Consider the following 18,388-nt stretch of genomic DNA (forward strand, 5'->3'; position numbering starts at 1 on the left):
ACTTTGTCTATGTTATATTTCATTTGGTATGAAATATTCAAAAATGTTGTGCTAATTTTTATGATGTGCCATATTTTGGAATGAAAAATCCAGTGCACTTTATTACTACATGCATAACATTCCAATAGATGGTGCACTGTATATTGTTAAAGCTGAATATCTCCAATAGACAGTTATTGCCGGATAATCAGAAGTCAGTTTATCCACTTTATTAAAAGGATAAATGATTGTGTGTATATCTGTGTGTGCAGCTGTGTGCCCAGCTGCTGGGTCTCTGTTATATGCCATCTGGTATGGGGTTTGTAAAATATTGCAATGCTAATGTTTGTGATGCACCATCTGTTGGAATGACATATGCAATGCATATGTCCCTGTTACTGTATATGCTATTTTGCATTTAATTTGTAGAAGTAGTGCTAATGTTTGTGAAGTGCCATCTGTTGAAATAAAAAATGCAGTGCCTTTTATTACTATATGCATTACATAAAACATTCCAATATATGATACTCTGCAATCTTTAACAGCGAATATGTCCAACAGAGAGTTAAGTGTCGGTCAGACAGAAATCACTTTATCCACCTTAATAAAAGGAACACGTGTCTGTCTGTCTCTGTGTCTGAGTGTCATATATTTGTGTATAACACATAAACAGTATTGTAACATATCAGGCATATTTCACTTTTTAGAAAATGCATACAAGTAGCACTAAATGTATTATTACTATTATCATTAGCACTGTTTCTGTGTGTTCTTTATGCATAGCTTTTGCTTTTCCAGCCACAGACTTGAAATTTGACATGCAGATACTTTTCACCATAAGTTATGATTTTGACATAACTTTCAGCCTTGGCGTCCCAGGAGGTTGGCATAATGGATCAGAGTTGAGATACAAGTGGCTGTAACTTCATATCTCATACACAATTGGGATTGCTGATTGTATTTAGTCTAAACACAGAAACATTTGCCATATTTAATTTACAGCAACTGCATTAAAGCTGCAGTTTCAAAATAGTGATTGGTATGAGAGTTAATAGATTATCAGAGAAACAGCATCAAACTGGAAGGGAAATCCAAGAATACTGTTTATAAAGATGCTATCCAATAATAACAATAATTATGTAATAAATGAAACCAGTTTGAGGGTAATAAAATTTGATAATATATTGTGGTCGTCCCAGGGAATGACAGGCTGATACTGTGACAAAATTTTCAGTGGGCCAATCTGGCTGTCCTCATTTATTTGCAAAATTCAACAAAAACAATGCACAACAGAATTCAAAAAGGAAACAAAAATACTGCACCTTAATCTATCTATCTATCTATCTATCTATCTATCTATCTATCTATCTATATAGTGCCTTTCATATCTATCTATCTATCTATCTATCTACCTATCTATCTATCTATCTATCTATCTATTATATAGTGCCTTTCCTATCTATCTATCTATCATATAGTGCCTTTCATATCTATCTATCTATCTATCTATCTATCTATCTATCTATCTATCTATCTATCTATCTATCTATCTATCTATCTATTATATAGTGCCTTATCTATCTATCTATCTATCTATCTATCTATCTATCTATCTATCTATCTATCTATCTATCTATCTATCTATCTATCTATATAGTGCCTTATCTATCTATCTATCTATCTATCTATCTATCTATCTATCTATCTATCTATCTATCATATAGTGCCTTATCTATCTATCTATCTATCTATCTATCTATCTATCTATCTATTATCCAACCCACTATATCCTAACACAGGGTCACAGGGGTCTGCTGGAGCCAATCCCAGCCAACACAGGGCGCAAGGCAGGAAACAAATCCCGGGCAGGGCGCCAGCCCACCACAGATCTATCTATCTATCTATCTATCTATCTATCTATCTATCTATCTATCTATCTATCTATCTATTATATAGTGCCTTTCATATCTATCTATCTATCTATTATATAGTGCCTTATCTATCTATCTATCTATCTATCTATCTATCTATCTATCTATCTATCTATCTATCTATCTATCTATCTATCTATCTATCTATCTATCTATCAACTGGCAGTGAAACATAATTTATTTTGCAATAATAATACCCTGATCACTATCTACCAGGGTATCTTTCAGTGCTGGGTCTTCTCAACTGACAATGACTACCTGCTACGATTTGGATTTGAAGGCTGGTGCCAGAAGGCGAGAATTTGAAAGTGGGATTGAGGTGACGTCAGTGGTCCTCTTCCAGTGGGTTCTCCTTGATTCTAAGTGCAGAAGAGGTTAATGGGTCAGCAGCTGTGCCAGATCCATTCTTTTCCCTCATATATGCACAACAAAAATCTGTCCTTGTAAGAGATTCACCAAGTCCACATGTATGACGGGCACAAAGATGGGATTTGATAGCATAGTCTTATAGCTATGATGGTCTTATATTACCATTGGGTTAATACCCTTGGACTGATGGGGTAAGCAGCCTTCCTTTACAGGGAGAAGGAAGTGGTTTCAGAGATAGGATGAAAGTTTTGAAGGTGACCTTAGTTTCCTGTCTTTGGTTCTTTACCTTTTGCTTTAATCCATTCATCCATCCATCCATTATCCAACCTGCTATATCCTAACTACAGGGTCACAGGGGTCTGCTGGAGCCAATCCCAGCCAACACAGGGCGCAAGGCAGGTAACAAACCCCAAGCAGGGCGCCAGCCCACCGCATCTTTAATCCATGCACTTTTAAACATTCCAAAAATGACATCACATAAATGTAATGAAACGCTAACAAACAGAAGTGACTGAAATAGTTAACTGCTGCTTCAGAAGCACTTAAGTGGAGGATCTGTTTATATGCAGCATGGCTTATCTAGTCGTCCTCGTCAGTGCGGGAATTTGCTGTTCCATTCAGAGAATTAAACACTGGAGGGCAAATAGAGAAGCAAAAAGTCACAATGATTTACTGATTATTTAACTGTAAGGAAAACAAATTCTTAGTGAGGTATTGCAATTTAGCTGGCAAGAAATTAAAAAACAAAAGTTCAGGCTAAATGGTGGAGTCTTTATGGGAGCAGCCGGGAGTGAAACATTAACAAATAGTAACTTGCATGGATTTCCGGCACATTCTAATTTGCATGTGGCTGATAGAAGTAAAGATAAATTCATATAACAATTAAAGTAACAAAGTTAACAGACAAATCTCAGCGTGCTTCACTTTTCACATGTCCACCTAAGAAACTATGAAGCTTGTATGGCAACGTGTAAGACAAGCAACTCTGTTATTACAGATTGACATTTAAACTGGTTACTGACAGATCCAGGAGATGCGTTTGGAACCCTGGCCCTCGTATCACGCTGGTAAAAATTAATTTTATTTATGCCTCGTGCACACATCATCGCTGAGGAGTGCAGTACATTTTTTACTTGAAGTATAAGGCAAGTATTGGAATCATCCAAAAATTCAATTTCAAGATTTTGATGAATTTCGACATTTTAGACCTCCCTGAGTCTGATTTACTTTCTCGTACGGAAAGTATTGTAATCATCCAAAAATTCAACCTCAAGATTTTGATGAATTTCGACATTTTAGACCTCCCTGAGTCTGATTTACTTTCTCACTGGGAAGGCATTGTAATCATCTACAAATTCGATTTTGAGATTTTGATGAATCTCGCCATTTTAGACCGCCCTGATTCCAATTTACTTTCTCGTACGGAAAGTATTGTAATCATCCAAAAATTCGATTTTGAGATTTTGATGAATCTCAACGTTTTAGACTTCCCTGAGTCTCATATATTTTCTCGTAGAGAAAGTGTTGTAATTGTCCAAAAATTGGATTTCGAGATTTTGATGTGTGTTTAAACACGATAACTTGAGTACACTTTCAGTTAAGTTAACCAAATTTTGCAAACAAGTATTAGGTACAAAACGTAGATTTCTATCAATTTCTGAGCTATTTCTGCTAACTGGAAGTAATACTTTTTTATTCATGAGGTTACAGAATCTGTTTATTCAATTTTAGTTTTATAATAATTGTTCAATATATTGTTAATTTGATTTGATTTGTTGTTGATGGTTCTTTAATGTACATAATATAAAAATATAGTCATTGTCTTGCGGTTTACTCCTCAAATATCCATCCTCATATCTGAGTATGCAAGAAAGTCTAAGGGAGACCACTCCCGATTTTTTAAAAATGTGACGTTACTTATTGTTCACACAAATATCTCAAAAAACACACCATTGTGTACATTACAGTGTTCTATCCACAGTAAAAAAACAAAAACTACTTAAGTAGGAAGTCATTGCTCCCAAATCTTTCCCCATCACTATATAGAAACTACCTTATCCTAGCTGAGGATATGCACAACTCCACCGACTGGTTTTCTCCACTTGAAATCTTTATTGAAATATTAAATAACAGGCACACACATGTGGAATTAATGCATGTGAAATTTCACAGACTGGACTAAATACACTTTTCAGAGTTTCACAGTGAATTCAATTTTTTATGAATCATTTCAACTGCCTCTGGAAAGAAGCTACACAGTATAATGATCAACTTGTCAATTTGTGCTTTTAAATCACTCAATTTTACAAATTAAATTGAGTTTAATGTTGCTGATAAATCGGTGCCACCATAATGCAAGGGTTACAAAAAAAGACATAGCAGCACTACAGAAAGACCAGAGACGATCAACTAGGCTGATTCCAGGGCTACAGGGGATGAGTTATGAAGGAATATTAAAAGAGCTGAGCCTTTACAGTTTAAGCAGAAAGGAGATTAAGAGGAGACGTGACTGAAGAGTTTAAAATTATGAAGGAAATTAGTCCAGTGGATCAAGACTGTGACTATTAAAAGGAGTTCAACAAGAACATGGAGACACCGTTGGAAACTTGTTATGGTAAATTTCACACTAACGTTAGGAAGGTTTTCTTCACACTGTGAACCACAGACACTTGGAGTAAGTGACCACGTAGTGTGGTAGACAGTAAGACTTTAGGGACTTTCAAAAGTCAACTTGATGTTATTATAGAAGAATTAAGTGGATAGGACTAGCGAGCTTCGTTGGGCTGAATGGCCTGATCTCGTATACATTGTTCTAATGAACACAGGGGTATGGTTGGAAACCTGTTAGGGCCATATTTTGCACAAATGTTAGAAAGTTTTTCTTTACACAAAGAACCACAAACATATAGAATAAATGAAGTGCCTTGCGTAAGGAAATAAAATGTATAATTATTTTATTATTATTACCCTTTAGTGTATTGGAGAGCAGGACGGTTGGGACCTTCATATTCAACTTGATTTTATTTTGGACAATCAGTGCCTGGAAGAATTGGATACACTGCCCAAATCCAAAGGTGTGCAAAAACTTACCGGGAAGACTATTAGGTTGAATTTACTACCAAAGAGGCTCAACAGTGTACTGAAAATACATGAATGAAAGTGTTCAGTTTGTGATTTTTTTTTACATAATTGCAAACCTTTCTGAAATCATTTTATGGGTTATTGAGTGTCTATTGATGGGGACAATGGAACATTTATCCATTTAAAATGAAATGTGCGCAGAAAGTGAAGAGTCCTGAATCCTTTCTTAATCCATTGTAAATACTATACATTATCATTTTATGAAGGTTAATAATCTATGTTTGCTGTTATTTTAGGTCCAATATAAACAGTTGTCTAAGGACATTTCACTATATGCAAATTTCTAATATACACAATACTTTGGAAGTCAGCCCTAATTTTAGATAGAGGTCTACTATACCTATTATTATTATTATTATTATTATTATTATTATTATACCTGATCGCCAGTTGAAAATGCTGCAGTCTTTTTCAAGTGGTCAACATGGCAGTTGAAAACATATCATAATGCACAATACCCCATAATGCACAAGCACAAAACTCTTTAGGAAAAGACAAGCCCAATAGTTTGTTGAGGCAGAAGGTCCATTCTCCTGGCCTTATATGCCTGAATGACCAGACATGTAGTCTGGTGGGCCATGATGTTCACTGTTCAGATGGTAAGGTGCAATCCTACTTATTTGTGAGTTTGAAGTCTGTCTGGTAGCTGCTCAGTGACACTCAGAACCTCAAATAGTCTACCTTGTCATCTACACTGCCCTCCATATTGTCTGGGTCAAAGACACATTTCTTCTTGACTAACACCTCTGCTCCACAGTTTAAAACTACAAATCAAACAATTCACACATGATTAAAGTGCACGTGGCAGACTTTCATTTAAGGGGGTTTGCATACATTTCGGTCACACCGTGAAGAAATGACGACACTTTTTCTACAGGGTGCCCCCATTTCAGGACACCATAATATCTGAGACAATTGGCGCCAGAGGTGTGTGTTTGCTTCATGGCTTCATAAGATTTCTCAGCTTGCTTCTACCCTTTGGAGTCTGTGGTTGCCATTTTTCAACATGAGCATAAAAGCTGTGCCAATGAAAGTCAAAGAAGCCAAAGTGAGGCTGAAAAACAAGAATTTTGTTTGACTTGTAATTTTAAACTGTGATGCTAAGAGTTAAATCAAGTAAACCCAAACCCAAATATTATGGAGGGCACTCTATCACCACCTTCATCCTAAAATGGGCACCTACAGTCCCCTTACTGATTTTAATTTTTACTCTCTTTTCATTGTAGGTGCTGTTCCTACAGGAGGTAATCTCACACACTTTGGAGTGACTGCCGCCACAGATAGGTAAGCATAGGTTGCTTTTTTTTTTAATTTGGAAATGTTTATTTATAAAGCCCCCTGGCAGTGACTAAGAAAGGGAAGTTCAGGCATGAATGCTTCACCTTTCATCCTGCATTCTTTTCTCAAAGTCCGCTTCTGTTTTTTGAAAGGAGATTGGTATGTACAGTACGCAGGCTTCATACAGTACTGCGTGTTTTTGTTTTTTGGTTTGGTATACTGTATTACTCCCTGAGATGAAATTCTCTTTTTCGCACATCCCAACTTACTCAGAGCTTTATGGCTAGAACGCAAGGTCAGCTATTTGTAAAGCACGCCTGGAGCAATTGGAGGTTAAGGGCTTTGCCCAGTGGTGTAGCATTCCTTCTGTCCCTGCCGTCATTCAAACAGGCAACTTTCGAGTTACCAGCTCAGATCTTTTAGCCACAGCACCACCACACTGGCCACAATTAAAGTAACAAATGAAAGGTAAGAGCTATTGCTTAAGCATTAATTGCACATCTTCTATAATTCATTTCAGAGTGTGTTTCTAGCCAAAGATGCACTCCACAGATATTTTGTTGTCTTCACATTCACTTCCCACGTAGCATTAATTATATATAAGACAATCTCCTCACGGTTTTCCTTTTCCATAAAATAATAAATAAATAAAAGAACATGCTTGAAAGTAGCTGCAGCTCAGCTTCCAAGCATCCCGATTTATTAAGCTTTAGCTTTCAGGACCTGCTTATCCCAGATAGAACCGTAGAGAGTGAGAAGAGGTAGCGATTGGAATGGCAGTCTTTCTCTGAACACTTTCAACAAGCCATTTAAGATGCCAACTGACCATAGGTGCAAATCAACACCCTCACAAAAAAAAAAAACACACATGAAAAATCCATACTAAAAGGCACATCAGCCTTGAAACATTATGGGATGGCAGTTTCACACACGGAGGCACCAAATTAGTTTCAACTCTTCTGGGAAATGCACAGAACAAATGAACTCTTAATTTAGAGACAGTTTATATGTGTGGGATGTACAGTGGATTCAGAAAATATTCGGACCTTTCACTTTTTTCACATTTTTCTCTGTTGCAGCCTTAGATTAAATTAGATTAGGTTATTTCTCTCTATTATAAAAGGAAATTCTGAGACGAGACTTTTTCAAAGTTCCGCAAGACAAGACTTTGGCCATGAGATTTTTTCAAGTCATGCCCTCCTCTCAACCATATTCAACCACGCATACGGTACTCTGACCTCTCATTCGTGTGAATGCTTTTGTCAGACACACTTCCTGCTGTCTTAGCTGTTATAAATTTTTACGTTTTCCTCAATTTAAGTTCCCAGTAGGGGCGGCACAGTGGCACGGTGGGTAGTGCTGCTCCCTCACAGTTAGGAGACCCGGGTTCACTTTCTGGGTCCTCCCTTCTGCTCTCCCCGTGTCTGAGTGAGTTTCTTCCCACAGACCAAAGACATGCAGGTTAGGTGCATTGTCCCGAGTGTGTGCTTGTTGTGTGGGTGTGTGTGTTTGTGTGCGCCCTGCGGTGGGCTGGCACCCTGCCTGGGGTTTGTTTTCTGCCTTGTGCCCTGTGTTGGCTGGGATTGGCTCCAGCAGATCCCCGTGAGCCTGTAGTTAGGATATAGTGGGTTGGATGATGGATGGATGGAAGTTCCTAGTAAAAGAAGACTATTATGTCCAAATCTTATTGAAGAATTTCATCCCGAAGGGTTATCAACAGAAGAAATTAATACACGGGCAATCCTAGCTCAGAAAAACGAAAATTAACGCAAGCATTGTCGATTGGTTACAAAGCAAATTGGTTAAATGCGTATCAATAGACTATGCTGAAACTTTTGGTGGTGATGGTGCGGAAGATGTAAACATCAACTTCAAATATCCTGTAGAATATCTATAACTGTTAACACCATCCGGTCTTCCATCACATGAATTACTGTTGAAAGAAGGATGTATCCAAGAAAGGTAATGTAGTACATCTCCCATGGATAACATTAGACTCCAAAGGAGATCTTGATATGTCATTTGTTTTAAAACATTCACAGTTTCCCATTGGAATAGCTTTTGCAAAGACGATTACCAAATCACAGAGACAAACATTTGAAAAATGTTACTAGAGAGAAAGAAACGAAATTTACTCACGGGCAGTTATACATTGCGTTGTCACAATGCGAGTCCAAATACAGAATCAAAATTCAATGTGATATTGATAAAAAATTAATTCAAATCATTGTTTTTACTGATGTTTTACAGTAAAAGTGTCAGTTTAAAAAGTTTGTGTTTGTTCATTTCAAATCCAAACAGAGCGAAAATGTATAACGCAACAAATAACTCTAATGTAACATGAAACATAATTTACTTTCAAATTATTACGTTTTACTAGTTAGTTCTATTATGCATATGTAACAATTCCCATGAAAATAACAATCTGTTTAAATTGTACCGCAAAGTGGCTAGCGCCTAGTGCCAGCCTGGGGGGTTGGCGAGAGAAGCGAGCAGGGGGCAAAGCCCCCTAGTATTTATAAAAGCACATTTAAAGCAACAGAGGTTGCGCCAAAATGCTGTACAAAGAAGCATTAAAATAAACGCAATGCAAACAATCATGCAGAAGCAGATTAATAAAACAACCAATTATAACATCCACCACAATCCCATTATACATAATGAAAGGCGAAAGAAAACAAGTAGGTCTTAAGCCAACTTTTAAAATCTTCAATAGAGGATGAAGGCCTGATGTGAAAAGGAAAGGAGCAACAACTGAGAAAGCTCTGTCTCCCCTTGACTTCAGACGAGATCTTAGCACTACAAGGAGAAATTGTGCAGATGACCTCAGTGCTCTTGGTGCCACATAGGGGTGAAGGAGGTCACAGATATATTTTTGGAGTGAGACCATGCAAGGCTTTAAAAACAAACAACAATATTGAAAAATCAATGGGACACCTCACCGGTAGCCAGTGGAGAGAGAGGCTAAAATGGGGGAGATGTGATCCCTTTTTCTCGACCCAATTAAGAATCTAGAGGCACTGAAGGCACGACAGAACAGATTTTGGCAGACCCACATATAAGGAATTACAATAATCTAGGCATGAATGTTTGTTTCCTTGCATGATAGAAAGGATTTTAGTTTAGAAATGTTCCTCAGTTGGTAAAAACTGGACTTTACTACCATGTAGATTTGTTTCTCAAAACTTAGTGACGACTCAAAGGGTGATACCTCGGTTTCTGACATTATTATGAATCATTGCTGCCAAGAAGCCTAACTGAGTGCCAATTTCAACTGAAAATGTGGTAGGACCAAAAATAATGACCTCTGTTTTATTTTCGATTAATTGTAAGAAATTTTGTGCCATCCAATATTTAATATCCTCAAAGCACTCCATCAGCTTTTTTTACAAATGAAGTGATTTCAAGACTAACTTTGAGGTACAGCTGTGTATCATCAGCATAACAATGATATGTGACATCATGTTTGTAAAAGATGGCCCTTTCCATGGGAGAAGATAAAGGGAAAATAAAAGAGGAGCCTTGTGTTAAGAAATCCTTTAAATTATTTTTTACCTTCATCAAGCAACGCTCAATAATCCGGAATTACAAATCAAAGATGGGATTTTAGGAATTGTTGAAAATGTTTTTAAATATATCACATCGGCACAAGTATTCAGACCCTTTGTGATGACACTTCAAGCTTGGCTCAGGTGTATCTCAGCGTATTGACCATCATGGAGATGTTTCTACACTCTGTTTGGAGCCCACCTGTGCTCAGTTCAGTTGATTGGACGTGATCATCGGTGAGATGTTTCTACACTCTGTTTGGAGTCCACCTGTGCTCAGTTCAGTTGATTGGACGTGATCATCGGTAAGATGTTTCTACACTCTGTTTGGAGTCCACCTGTGCTCAGTTCAGTTGATTGGACGTGATCATCGGTGAGATGTTTCTACACTCTGTTTGGAGTCCACCGATTGATCATCTGTGTGAGATGTTTCTACACTCTGTTTGGAGTCCACCTGTGCTCAGTTCAGTTGATTGGACATGATAAGAAAAGGTATACATCTGTCTCTAGAAGGTCTCACAGCTATGCCATGAGGTTGAATGAATGGCCTGCGGAGTTTAGAGACAGGATTGTGTTCGAAGGAACAGAGCTGAGGAAGGCTACAAAAAAATGTCTGCAGCATTAAAGGTGCCCAAGAGCACAATGCCCTACATAATTCTTAAATGAAGGATATTTGTAACAACCACAACTCTTTTTAGAGCTGGCTACCTGGCCAAACTGAGCAATTGTGGGAGAAGAGCCATGGTAAGAGAGGTGACCGAGAACCCAATGGTCAGAGATGCTGTGTTTAGATGGGAGAAATTTTGAGAAGGGCAAGCATCACAGTGACACTCCACTCACTTGGGCTTAATGGCAAAGTGGCCAGACAGAAGGCTCTACTCAGTAGAAGATACATGGAAGCCTGAGTGGAGTTTGCAAAGAGGCACACAAGGGACTCTCAAGCTGTGAGAAAGAAGATCCTCCTATCTGATGACACCAAGATTGGCATTTTCGTGCTGTGTTTTGTTTTGTGTATTGTGTTGTATTGACCACCTTCTTTTCGACACCCACCACACGACCAACCTGCCTGAAAACCGATGTCTCTTTGAACTGTCTTTCCCAAGGTTTCTTCCAATTTTTTTTCCCTACAAGGGTTTTTTTTTTTTTTGGGGTGGGGGGTTCCTTGTCTTCTTAGAGAGACAGGTTGGGGGGCACTGTCAAAAGGCAGGGCTTCTGAAAGCCCATTACGGCACTTCTTGTGTGATTTTGGGCTATACAAAACTAAATTGTATCGTATTTTATGCTGCAGAGTTTGTTTTCAGTGACATAGAATAGGAGAATAGACTAGCTGAGGGAAAGAGATATCCTTAATGAAAGCCTGCTCCAGAGTGCTGAAAACCTCAGACTGGGCTGAGGGTACACCTTCAAACAGGACAATGACCCTAAGCACAAAGCAAAGACAAGATAGGGGTGGCTTAGGGACAACTTTTTGAATGTGCTTGAGTGGCCCAGCCAGAGCCAGGACATGAACCCTATCAAACATCTCTGGAGAGACCTGAAAATAGCTGTCCACTGAAGGTCCTCATCCAGCCTGATAAAGAAAAGAAAAACAGGCAATCCCCAAATCCAGATGTTCAAAGCTTGTCACGTCATGTCACTCCCAAGAAGACTCCAAAGCTCCTTCAATGGGTCTTCTTGGGTACTTATGTTAATGTGATATTTCAGGGTTTTTTTTTTTTTTTTTTTCATTTTAATATATTTTTTAAACAAAGTCGTAAATCCTATTTTCTTTATCTGTATTCTGCGATATTGCGTGTGCGACCACAAGGGGTGCCACTGAATCCTAAACCTCAGGCACAATATCACCCTACACAGTCTCAGGTTCAAATAAAGGATTTTATTTTCACAAATAAATCACCACACATGCAAAAGCTACCAAACTACAATATAAACAGGTGTCTCATCCATCTCTCCTTCCATTCCTCTGGTTGAGTGTCATCCACTGCCCCCCGACTCTGACTCATCCAGGTGAAGTGATGGGCTCCTTTTAAGCTGGACGTGGGCATGCTTCTGGTGCCACAGTTTGTCCTTTTGGAAGCATGTCTGACTCATGTGGAAACCAGGAAGGTCCTCCCCCCTGGCCTCGCCTTCTTACAGCACCCAGGGACCCCAACAGGGCTGCAACACTGGACTCCAATTCTAATGTATTCCTATGGGTGTCCAAACTGGGATGCCTCGGGAGGACCACTGACACCTGTTATATGGGGGGATGAAAGTTCTCCAGGCCTCCAGCTTCCTCTTGCCCATCCTTTATATGTCTCTGGTTGGGCAAGAAGCTGTTTCTTCATTCCCCTGGCATGCCAGTCTGACCTCCATGGTAATTTACATGATTTTAACACAAGGCTACAACACAGCGAAATGTAAAAAGTAAAGGGGGTCTGAATACTTTCTGAGTGCACTATATAATCATACCGTATCTGAAGCATCCAGTAAGATACAAAGTGAACGATATCATAAGTGTGTTGAATACAACAACTCAGAAAATGTCTTAATTACAATTTTAATACCATTGTGGCCAAAAGAGCATGCAGCTGATGATGCCTTATCAATGCCGTTGTCATTGTTTGCTATAGTATTACTACAAAGAAGCTCACTTTATTTGTTAAAGATGACTGACAAATCCATTAATGTGTTTCCTGGAACAGAAACCCAACAATATTGGATCTTCTATTCCAACATTTTCCATTTTATATAAAACTAGGCTGACCCGCCTTTTAAGGCGACCGACTTTTAAGTTGACCACTTCTTAAAGCAATTCAATATGTAGATCAATTTGATATTTTATACAAACTCATTAATTTGGTTATATTGCATTTGAGCGGTATTACTTTAATACTCGTAGTTTCTGTTATTTTTGTGATGAAATTTAAACTTTTTTTCTATATTGAGGTCGCCCTTTTGAACCCTCCAGAGACATAATTTTGTCTATTTTTCCAGCACATCGCGCACAAAAGCAAGGGAATGATGAGAGCACCAGAGCTCTGCTCACATCATGTCGCGTCGTACCGCAAGCTGCAAGTAGTAAGTCTGTGATAAGCAGAATACCGCTACGCTTTCCACTCACGGGACGGAAGGACAATCCCGACTACTTTTATATAGTAAGAAATAAGAAGAAGATATTGCACAGTCTGGAGTAGAAAATCATCTTTTACCTGGAAAAACGAAAATACAAATCCCATCGTGCATTGCAAAATTGACGGGGCGTGTGTGAAACTCCGCGCCTGCGTAGCACTCACGGGACGGAAGGACACCCGACCGCTTTTATATAGAAGGACTAGCTGTATGTGGTCTTCAGGACAAAAAACAACCCAGAGCAGTTTTACTGTATTCATAAACTTGGTGAGGTGTCAGTCAACTCTTAAGAATGACCCAGTGCAGAGGATTTGGTCCCACCTGTGCTTGCTGCCCCACTGGCTTTCACAAGAAGACACTGGTGATGACATATCTTAGCCGTATCTCTGCCTATTCATCTTTGTCTCAAGAAAAAACCTCCAGATAGACAATGTTTTTAGTGAAATCTTCAAGTCTTACCCTTCGTTGCTGAGGTGTTTCACTTGCACGTTGCTAAGCGGCGCCGTTTGCTTCCTTTTCATGTTGTGTTTCTTTATTTGTGTCATTACCAGGACGCTGTTGTTGCGCGGTGGCATTTACTGAACACAGGGTTTTTGTAGTGAGAACTGAGAAGTGAGGGGTATGAAAGCACTGAAAAAATGTAAAAGTGAATGCATGCGCCATCTAGTGGCTGTGGTTGAGCATGAGCAGAGCGGACTGCTCCAGACACACACACACACACGCACATGTTTTGTTTATATACTGTATGTCTAATTAGATTAATTTAGATTAGATTAGATAAATGTTTTTAATCCCATGGGGAAATTTAAATGCATACAGCAGCAGAAACATAAAAATTAAGGAGGCAGACTCACAGATAACACAGCCAATCAATCAATTAATAGATAAATAAACAAATGAAAATAAATTTAATAAGTACATTGCGTGGAAGCATTGAACTGCCTGATAGCAGTGGGCAGAAAGGACCCCAACAGATGCTTCTTAGTACACTGTGGTGGAATGAGCCTGTCGATAAAAGTGCTCCCAGAGAGCGCCTCCTGGAGGAGATGGAGGGGATTTTTCATGATGGCATCCAATTTTGCCACCTTCCTCTTGTCCACGGCAGCTTCCAGTGTGTTCAGAGTTTGTCTAGTGATGGTGCAGGATTTCCTGATATTTTGCTTCTTTTGAGCTCAGATTGTTTCCGCCCAAGACTACAGCATAGAACTCCACACTGGCTACTATGGACTGGTAGAACATCTCCAGCAGCTTGGTGCACACATCAAAAGACTTGAGAGTCTCCTTAAAGTTCAGTCTGTGCACACACACCCACAGGTCTTTTGCTTGTAGATGTCTAATTAACTCTTTCAGGGCTGATGTCGACCTTTGTCAAAAGGAGGAGCTGACGATAAATCGGTAATCAGCTCTAAACTGTGACAAAACCAACCGTTACGTTTTAGTTAAACTCTCTTTGGTAGAAGGTAAGTTAGCTTCATTGGTTTTGACCGAAATTTCCTACGCTGCTGTGGGTAGCAAGGCGCTGACAATGGCAAAAATGGCACTGACATCTGGTGAGAGATCAAAATGAATGCATAAAGCAAAATACTCCATGGACGACATTTTGCCTGTTCTCTCTGAATTGGACTAAGACTTGTCGGACTCTGATTTTGATACAAGCAATCAAAAACGAATATGAGGTTTTGCAGATTCAGCTGAGTGGTCCCCAGCTAATCGTGGTGCTGAACAGGTTCATGTAGATGACACAGCCTATGGCACTGTTCATCTGGGAGGACTGCCACTTAACAATGATAAGTGGTAGAAACCAGATTGCAATCCACTGTGACCGTGACCGCTGCTGCTGCCCCATGCAGCCACGTGAACACAGCCTGGCAGCTTGCCTGCCACAAATTCTTAGCAAACTGGTAGCCACCGCATGCAGCAATAGACGTTTTATGTTGATTTCTATGTAAAGCCATACAATTCTTTTTTGGAAAAAATATTCAGCCCTCAAAGAGTTAAATCAGATTAGATTAGATAAACATTTTTAATCCCACAGGGAAATTTAAATGCATACAGCAGCAGAAGCATAAAAAAACAAGGAGGCAGACTTACAGATAATACAGCCAATCAATTAATAGAATAATAAACAAATAAAAATAAACTTAATGAGTACATTGGGTGGAAGCATTGAACTGCCTGATAGCAGTGGGCAGAATGGACCCCAATAGATGCTTCTTAGCACACCATAGTGGAATACTTCTATGGCTAAAAGTGCTCCAAGAGAGCTCCTCAGAGAGAGAATGAAGGAGATTTTTCATGATGGCATCGAGTTTTGCCACCATCCTTTTCTCCATAACTGCTTCCAGTGTGTCCAGGGTCCTCCCTCTGATTGCACAGGCTTTCCTTCCATTGTGCTTCTTTTGAGCTCAAGTTTCTTGTTCTGGAGACTGCAGCATAGAACACCACACTGGCTACTATGGACTGGTAGAACATTTCCAGCAGCTCGCTGTGCACATCAAAACACCTGAGAGTCTCCTCCAGAAGTCCAGTCTCCTCCGGTCCTTCTACTGTGTTGTCAGACCAGCCCAGTTTGTTATTCATGCGAACCCCCAGGGTACTTGTAGCACTGCACCACTTCCACATTCTCCCCCAGACTGGTCTCAGAGGCCCCTTGGCACGCCGGACATCCACCACCAGCTCTTTAGTGTTGCTGATGTTGAGTTCCAGGTTGTTGTGCCAGCACCACAAAGCAAAGTCCTCAACGACTTCAGAAGAATAAATAAGTTCAGCAAGAGTGACTAACGTAATGACAAAGCATTGTTGTCTCAATTCGGTTGGACCCTGAAGACCAGCTGTGGCCCCTTCAGTGTGAAATTTTGTACATTCCTCCATGAAAATGTGAGTTTTGTCTAGGAGATTCTGATATCCTCCCACATTCCAAATGCTTGGAATACGTTCACTGGTTGTAAATTGTCTGGTCACTGTTTTAATGCAGTTGGCACATTCTCTGCATGTTTGCATGGATTTATTTTCTGGACCTTCCAGCTTTCATTCCATAGATGTGTATGCTAGGTTTATCGATGTCTATAACTTGGCCCAACATGAGCGAATGTGGGTGTTAGCAAACTTGGGATTCTTTTGGGTTTTGGTTGCTGGTTCTAAGAGCAGGCCCTAAGAGCTTTTTGGCTCTGTTGTCTCTCTAGTTTATTTCTTTGGTCGTGATCGTTGCTTTGCCCTTGACTCTGTTCTTTCTTCTGACCCTCACACTAAGATTTTTTATTAACTGTCTGCCATTTTTGCAGTCAATACAGTCAGTTCTCTGACAGAACACTAATGTTTTTGTTTTGTGTGACTTTTTGGCTTTGACCTTTGCTCATTTCGCCCATGTTACTCCCACACATCAATGTCCATTACTTAAATTCTGCCTTCGGGCTTGTCAGATTTTATCATGGCAGTAAAGTACTCTAAAATGTATTGAACGGGTTTGGACTATTAAATGGACAATTAAATGAAATCTCACTGTTCATACGGCCACTTTCTTTTAGTGATGTCTGCATCTCCCTTATTCTTTACCTGACCAGACATTGGCAAAATAAAACTTACACTTGACAGGACCGCCTGCGTTGTTAAGCAGATTCTTTTGTTCTGTCACATCTCAGGAATTAGACTGCAGGTGACCTTCTAAAATCTTTGCTAAAAAAGAAAAAGCCCTCAAAGAGAAAAATCAGTTCATTTCAAAATTAAAAAGAAAATCAACAACATCTATTCTGGAACAAGCTGAGGCTTTCAACAAAAGCAAGTAATTAGTTAGATAAGGAAACTGTGGCCAGCTAAAAAAGATTATGTTGCAGTGTTTATTTCATTTTGGCCTCCGAGGGAGTTTTCCAGCTATTAACGCAAAAAAAAAAAGAAAAATCAGTCCAAGAAAATATCTTTCAACAAAAAAGAAGAAGCAACTGAAATTCAGTCCATGAAGTCAGCCTGGGAATTGCTGAAATTTAATAAACAGCAACAATAAGATTCAAAAGTAAAAAGAAAATCATTAATCAGTATTTTGCTGTACTGAACACCTCTACTGCTCACCATTAACTGACTTCATAATCCAAATTTAATAATTGCTGATGATATCTTGTAATCGTTCTTTATCTTCTTTATTCCTGGCTCACACTGTGAAACTGAGTCTGACAGCACACTGATGGCGTTTAGTTTTCCAAACCAATATCTTTGCTATGCCCAGCTCTTGCCCTGTGTGTTTACTGCAGAGTTCTGCTTCCATTCCCGACAACGACACCGTATATTAAAGGCAATCCATCCTTCCGTTTTCTGACTATTATCCGGGTCGTCCGGGGCAGCAGTCTAAGCAAAGATGTCCAGACATCTTCTTCCATCATCACCTCCTTCAGGGAGATATTGATGCCAGCCAAATAATATTATCTCCCCGATGTCTCTTCCATGTTGGACAGACCCAAAACACCTTCCCAGGAGGCATCCTGATCAGATGCCTGAACCCACCTGGGTTGGCTTCTTTCAATGTGGGGAAGCTGTGGCTCTACTTTGAGCTCCTCCTGAATGTCTGAACTTCTCAGGCCTGTCTTTAAGGCTGAGCCCAGACATCTTGTGAAGGAAACCCACGTGCATCTGCTATCCGGTTCTTTCAGTTACTACCATAGGTGAGGGTAGGAGAAACATGGATCGATCAGGTAAACGATAGCTTAGCCTTTTGGCTCAGCTCCTTCTTTACCATAACTGACCAGTACAACAGGAGGAATGACGGCCAGTGAGAAGGAGAAGACAGTGAGTAGAGGATTGTGACTTACAGTGGATAAGTGAATCAGGAGTCCCATGGAATAGTTGAACACAAAGTTCTGTACATAAAGGCATGGCTAATCAACTGATACGTATATATTGATATTGATATATGATAACGTGCAGTGAATACACTTGACTTGAGCATTCCTAGTCTTCATCCTCTTTCTCTGTATGTTTAGCATTCATTTGCTCAGAGGTTGATGTGCTTGCTGCTTCCTGAGAAGCTCTTCCTTTCTCCACCCT

General features: G+C 39.5%; 1 protein-coding gene across 2 annotated transcripts in view; it reads left to right on the top strand.

The window, feature by feature from the left end:
• The first annotated feature begins 5,277 nt into the window (after nt 1–5,277).
• ngfb (nerve growth factor b (beta polypeptide)) overlaps nt 5,278–18,388 on the top strand; it is a 70,123-nt gene continuing 57,012 nt past the window's right edge. The window contains exons 1-2 of one of the 2 annotated variants that reach the window (XM_039749343.1): nt 5,278–5,353; nt 6,647–6,704. The gene's annotated coding sequence lies outside the window, so the exon portion shown is untranslated. The remainder of the gene's footprint in view (nt 5,354–6,646; nt 6,705–18,388) is intronic. The other variant, XM_039749342.1, reaches the window with a different exon arrangement.

This window comes from Polypterus senegalus, chromosome 3 (assembly GCF_016835505.1).
Source record: "Polypterus senegalus isolate Bchr_013 chromosome 3, ASM1683550v1, whole genome shotgun sequence".
NCBI lineage: Eukaryota > Metazoa > Chordata > Cladistia > Polypteriformes > Polypteridae > Polypterus > Polypterus senegalus.